Below are 7,609 nucleotides of genomic sequence, written 5' to 3'. Positions count from 1 at the left end.
CTGTTCTCATTCTAGTTTGGTTTTTGATGTAAAATTTAATTGTGTATTCGTGCAGCCTTTCATTTCTGTTTTGAAATGTAAGAACAAGCAAAACAAAGGTTTATGGGTACACACATTCCTGGCACAACTGACTGTACCACATAAAGTGAAATCACACAATAACAGGCACAGCCAAACCAGTTCTCACTAGACAGTGCAGGCATGAATACCCAGGGGCTTTGCTTTCCCTACTGCAGATACTAGCAACCTGTCTATGCCCACAAAGCTCTGTTTACCTAAAGTCTACCATATCCACTCTCTTTGTTGGAACAGATACAATTCATGTAAAGGATGATAAGCAAAACCTGTTTTAAAGGCTTGCTTGTTGAATGGTGCTAAAATTAATTTGTGCTGCACATGCAGATTTCCTCCGGATGAGAGAGCAGGAAATCTTTCTGGTTATCAGTTGTGACACCCTGTGGGGTCATGAGTAGGTGTGGCCTGTCTCTCTCTCTCTCCCTTTCTCTCTCTCGTAGAGGAAGAGCTGATTGCAGTAACTCTGGGCACCTGGGAAAATTGCCCTGTAGAGTATTTGGGACTGTCTTCTCATTCTGCAAAGAGGCTGCTGTGGAGGCCAGTTCAGACCTCCCTGTGGGCTGGCTCCCTGGTTTCCTATTAGGTTTGGTTTTCTTTGGTTGGATTATTGCTTTGTGGTATTTATCTTGTTTTGCATACTACAACACCTTCACACATACATTACTACTGAAATACTGTTAGTTTGAAATACTTAAATTTGGTTAACTTTGGTTTAAATAAACATATTTTGTTAAAGTTTTACCATGATATGTCTCCCTTTTGTTTAGCAGCACTAGAGGGACTTGACAGGTAACTATTTTTGTGCCTTGTAAGTGGACACCTCCATCTTGTTTTTTCCCCACAGAAACACAATAACTGAATCTTTTGTTCTCAACCACGTCCAAGCTCATCCCAAAACATTTCTGAAGCCCTGTCTTGTCCTCTCCATTCCCTTTCTTTTGTTTCTTCTCTTTTCTTTTCATTTCATTTCCTCTCCTTTTCTTTACTCTCCTCTCCCTTTTTCCTGTGCTTACCATATTTCTTTTTTCCTTTCCTTTCCCTTTCTTTCTTGTCCTCTATGCTCTTTTTATCTCACTTCCTCTCCTCTCCTCTCCCTTTCTTTGCTTTCCTTTCTATTCTTCTATTTTTCATCCCTTTCCCCTCTCCTCTCCCTTCCTTTGCTTCCCTTTCCTCTATCCTCCTCATTTCCTCTTCTCTCCAGTCACATAAAAAAGCTGCTTTTTCCATGGCATCGTATGTAGTGCACTTTATTTTTTTTAACATCTTCCTCAGGGTCTTTGAAGAACTGTCTTCTGTTTCCTCTTTACATGTTAATTTGTGTTCCATGAAGGACAATGCTAGAGGTTATCACCATGATGGAAAAGTGTAAACAAGGCTATCTGCAGACTCAAACGCTCTCAAAACACTCAGAGAGGTGGTGTATTGTTTCTATTGTGTTTACATGTGACCTGCTGTGACTGATTCTCCCAAATAAAACCAGCGGGGGTGGGTTACTCCTAGCAGCGGTCGGGTCCACAGACAGAAAAGTATGTGACACCTGTGCATGGTAACACAGCTACTGCAATTAGACTAACTAAACTAAACAGCCTCCTGCCAGGTGCTATTGTTAAGCTATACCTTCTAACAGGTGTGAGCCATTAAAGCGAATGTGTCCATGATGATAACCTTAAACTGTAAGTATGAAAGACATTTGGACACACGCATACACACATGGCATTACATCTTGCACATGTTTTTTTTTCAACTAACTTTGTGATGATACCTTCATATTCCCTGATTAACACTTGGCTGGTTAGTTTTATAATTATTACATGTTATATTTTGGTCATTAACAAAAAAGACAGCACTTTTATATCCTATGTTTCCTTTTATAAGAAAATAGACTTCTAAGAAGTTTTGAGAGTCACCAAACATATGCTTTATGTACTGTACCTTACCATATCAGAATCAGAATCAGTTTTATTGCCAGGTATGTGTACACATACAAGGAATTTGACTCAGGATTGTACATTGCTCACGATGTGCTTACTTATACAATAATAAAATAATAATATAATAATAAAATAAAATCAGACACAAACTACAGAGTAGACAACACTAATATACACACTATGAACAAAACAATATAGACATATTGACAAATTGACAAATAGTGCAGTAATCAGAGTGCAAAGGATGCAAGAGTAAATTATTCTCATTATGTACATGTTGAAGGTGGATATGATATACAGGTACACATACATGTACACATGTACACAGTGTGATGGAGCACAGTGCAAAGGATGCTGGAAAAAATAAATAAGACCTATGACCTTATGACCTGAGGTAGGTGTATTGGTATACAGTATATACAATATGACATAGTATGAACAGCAGTGAAACAGAGAATGGTGAATAAATAAATAATAAGTGGAAACCAGTAAACAGGTGCTGATTAGAGACAGAGTTACTGGGTTATTGCACAGGAATTGTTCCTGACACTGTGAGTCAGAAATCAGCTGTTCATCAGAGTGATGGCTTGTGGGAAGAAACTGTTCCTGAGTCTGTTGGTTTTGGCGTACAGAGCTCTGTAGCGCCTATATGACAAAAATCTGTCACTGTAAAGTATTTGCCTAACGTGTACATTTTGTTTTTATTTTATTCTAGTGCAGCCTGTGGCTTAATAAAGAGTTTGCCATACATCAGTGTATTTAAAGTTATATTATTATTTTATATAACCAACTAATCTGAATGTTTTCTACATAACTGTATGTCTCAGTGTTGTGATTCTTTGAGAAACAAAATATATTTAGCAATGATTGGGAAGTTTGTGAGTCACCTGTGTAGAGATCCGTCACATAAAAAAAAAAATACAATACCCTGCTATTGTAATGTATTATAGTGTAATTTAATGGGTTTGTTTTGAGGGAACATTGTTTGCACTATTGGGTGTGTGTCTCTGTGTTTGTTGTTATATAGTGTTTTTGGTGGGTTAAACACACTCTTTTCACTGTGTTTTTCTTTGGAATGATAAGACAAGTTGGTTTCCAAAAAGTCCCATTCATACCATCTACACATTTTGTATGGTTGGTTAAATCAATTTTCCCATTACACCATAAACCCGGGACTACTGTGTTAGCCAAAAGGTTTCTGTATTTGTACATTTCCACAGTCATCTTGCTTCTTTAATGGTTGGCATTTTGAATTGAAACTCTTCATATACAAACAATAACAAATCTCTGGACACACTATTGGCAAATCACCCACTGAGCAAACAATAGGCATATAGATTAGATTAGACACAATGGCCCAAGTAACAACATGATTCGTGAATATAATCACATCTACAGCAGAGATCAGGAACACATTATCATCGTCTGTGCATAAATGAATATGTTTTATGTCTACTTCATGTCAAAACCACGATTTATTTCTAGGCTGATCTCTGAACATTCAGACAAGGTTTGTGCTGTGGCACTTAGAATGATTGTGCAATTATAGCAATTCTTTGTTGATCAAAGATGGAGGAAGAATTCATCCTCATGAAACCACAGTATATCTGACTTGTGAATCAGTCAATATGAGGCTAGGAGTGCTTGGCCTGATAAAAACCTGTGCCCAGCAAGGCGTGAAACTACAGCTGAAGGCAAAAATCCTGACATGGTCCATGGGCATTCACTACAAAAGAAAATATGCTTCATTTGGCTAGTGAAAGTTGGCGAAGAGCAGCGCATCCCAATAATGAGGCAGGATTACAGGATTGTTGCCCTGAATATATCACTGTCTGGATTTTGTAAATTGTAAAGGCTCAAGTAAGGTATTATATGCACTGATATATATTTTTGTACATACCTCAAATACATTATGCATCTTTGTCTAATCAGGTATCTTTCTATGGAAATAATTCAACTTCCTAACAGTTAGGATCCCTGTGGTTAAACCTAAACACAAGTCTGCCACCAAGTGGCCAAGTAGAGAAGAAATCTTTTACTAAATGTAGCACAATAATCTCATTCTTGCACATGTAAAATTATCACAAGTCCCAGTCTACACAGGAAAGCACTCTAGTACTAATAGTTAGCATTCAATTGAGACTATCTGGTTTACATTGTGGTACAATGAGTATGGTGTTGTATATTCACGGAAATGAGGGACATTTCATCAATGTGTGCAAGCTGCTGTGAAGGAATGTTTGACAGAGTACCAAGAGACAGAGTTTTGTAAGGTAATTTCCACTATATATCAAACCTGCCTGATCTTCACAGGGTTATGGAGTCTGTTTGGTGACCTGCACCTGATCACTTGGGAGGAAATAGCACAAATAATCATCTTAGAACAAAAGTTGACTGTGTGAAGCTTTTTAGGGGTTTTAGTTAATCTAGGGGCATATGAGGGCAGTTGGTGTACTAGGTATGGGACCTTTTGTTATAGTTATAAAGAAGGAGTGATACCATAAGACTGCAGTGAGAAGGTACCTTAGCGAGATGTGGTATGCTCTGTAGAGTTGAAGGATGGGATAGGAGGAGTAAAGAAGAAGAGGGGGAACAAGAGGTGGGATTTGGTATTACCCTTTTATTGTGTAGCAAAATTGTGTAGGGTTCTCTGGAGACACAACTCATGACCTCAAAACACTATGGTAGTGTTAGCTACTTTTACTAATCACAGAGCCATATTTTTTGCAAAACATTTCTGTAGGCCTACCCACATTTAAGCCATACAATGCTAATTTCTCGCTGCAGATCAAGCAAAAGTTACAGGTATTGTGCCACACTGTGCCTACCAATGTAGGCTAGACTGTAGGCCAGGCTGTACTAGGCTATAAACTGCCAAACATTGCAAGGATTTCTATGGCAAAGTATTATTTAAAAACAATATAATATTCTTTGTGGAGTTCATCAATGGTGATAAATGATTGACCGTTACAAACTGTTATCTTAAAATCATTTTTTTAATTGCAGAAAAATTAATGTCGGTTGATAAATGAACTCTGTCAGTGCCATCAGATTCCTATCACAGTTTGATTTCAAGTAGGCCTACTGAGTGTTAAGGGCCTATTGGTTACCTATTGGTTAGGCTAAATGCATGATTAGGTATAGGCTAACTGATAGTAGCTGCATCACCTGGTATTTCAGTGTAGGTTGGTGTTAAATATGGCTCTTACAAAGTGTAGCCTATGAAATTCACACTGTCAAGCCAAACCAGTCAAAAATATGGGCATTTGCATTTGATCAAAGAGCACAGCAAAGTGTATGAAAAGGAACTTAAGATGTGGGTGCATTATTCAGCAGAACAGATGTTGTAGGCCTACATGCCAAGGTTTACATCCACCAGTTTTCTCAGCATAGGTCTAGCCCATAGGCCACAGTCTATGGTCTAGTCTTGAGTATTACATGTATGAAATTCTTAATGTCAATTAAAAATGGCCCAAAATGTGAGCTGCTAACAGAATTTGACCCTCAAGTGTCTGAAAACAAACTTAAGAGGTGGATGCATTATTCAGCAAAACTGATTTTCTACCTGCCAAGATTTGCATCCACCTGTTATCTCAGCCAGGAAGACTATCAAATGAATGAGCCAATATGAAATTATTGACAGTGTGAATTTCATAGGCTCATTCATATGATAGTCTACATAACAACCTACGCGTAAATACCAGGTGATGCAGCTACTATCAGTTCTACCAAATAATGCATCTTAACATTCAGTACACACTTGAAATCAAACTGTAATAGGAATCTCATAGTGTTTATTGCTTATGGTGTATTGGCACTGACTGTTTCCGCTTCGTTGTGCGCACTCCTGCGAAGTAAGCCTTCATGTAGGGCTTAATTCTTGGTGGTCACAATTCGACACAGCACCTGTGAATCAGCAGCGTTGGTGGTGAACGCATCTGTCCACACATTAAACTCTGTACTTTCCTCCGAGACTTTTCTTTGTTTGGTTTTGGAATCCTTAGTCTAGCTAGGACGACTCAAGACCACCGACTAGTTACCACCACTATTGAGGTTTGGACACACACACACACACTAAACTATGCTTTATCCTCTATGCTTTACACCCTAGTCTATTATAAAATCCCTATCCATGTCAGCCACTCTAGGAACCTATTCCTGTTTATCCATCATACCCTATAAAATCTCCTGTGACCCTTAGCTAACAGTACCCTGACCTGTGCTTTCTCACCCATACTCAGCAATCCTTTTAATGTGATTTCCTGCACCCCTAATTCCCTCAGATTATTCTTCATCATCTTGCTCTGTGTCCCATACCCATACAACTCCCACCCTGACAGCCCTCATACAAACCTGTCTGGTGTTCCCTATACCATCTTCAACATTATGTTAACAGCACAGTGCTGCAGTGCCACTTTTCTTTTCCCAGATTAAACATTTAACCTCTGCTTTACTGATAATAATTTGCGTTTCTATTTGTTCTTCCAATAATGGACAGGACCCTACTTGTATTCTAAATTTCCACAGATACTTGCATCCTGAAACTCTGCAATGACTTTCTTCTGTCCAACCATCAAATTGAACAGTTATGTTTACTGACTAAAAGAAATAAGCCACACAGTGCTCTCTGCTTGCAGTGACTTATTCCTTTGCATTGTATTTAAAGAGATCTGTTCATTTAATATAAGGCTACAGCAAGCAGCCGGTTAACATAGCACAAAGACTGGAGACAGGGAAACAACTTACCTGGCTTATGCAAATCTGCCCATCAGCACCTCTAAAAGTTCACTAATTAACACATTATTTTCTTTGTTTAATTCACTGAAAAAAGTTTGTGGTTTTATAATTACAGTGCCTTGCGAAAGTATTCGGCCCCCTTGAACTTTGACCTTTTGCCACATTGCAAGCTTCAAACATAAAGATATAAAACTGTAATTTTTTGTGAAGAACCAACAACAAGTGGGACACAATCATGAAGTGGAACGAAATTTATTGGATATTTCAAACTTTAACAAATAAAAAACTGAAAAATTGGGCGTGCAAAATTATTCAGCCCCCTTAAGTTAATACTTTGTAGCGCCACCTTTTGCTGCAATTATACCTGTAAGTCGCTTGGGGTACGTCTCTATCAGTTTTGCACATAGAGAGACTGAAATTTTTGCCCATTCCTCCTTGCAAAACAGCTCGAGTTCAGTGAGGTTGGATGGAGAGCGTTTGTGAACAGCAGTTTTCAGTTCTTTCCACAGATTCTCGATTGGATTCAGGTCTGGACTTTGACTTGGCCATTCTAACACCTGGATATGTTTATTTGTGAACTATTCCAGTGTAGATTTTGCTTTATGTTTTGGATCATTGTCTTGTTGGAAGACAAATCTCCGTCCCAGTCTCAGGTCTTTTGCAGACTCCATCAGGTTTTCTTCCAGAATGGTCCTGTATTTGGCTCCATCCATCTTCCCATCAATTTTAACCATCTTCCCTGTCCCTGCTGAAGAAAAGCAGGCCCAAACCATGATGCTGCCACCACCATGTTTGACAGTGGGGATGGTGTGTTCAGGGTGATGAGCTGTGTTGCCTTTACGCCAAACATAACGTTTTGCATTGTT

Source organism: Micropterus dolomieu, linkage group LG17 (genome assembly GCF_021292245.1).
Source record: "Micropterus dolomieu isolate WLL.071019.BEF.003 ecotype Adirondacks linkage group LG17, ASM2129224v1, whole genome shotgun sequence".
Taxonomy (NCBI): domain Eukaryota; kingdom Metazoa; phylum Chordata; class Actinopteri; order Centrarchiformes; family Centrarchidae; genus Micropterus; species Micropterus dolomieu.
Note: the sequence above shows the minus strand (reverse complement) of the source record.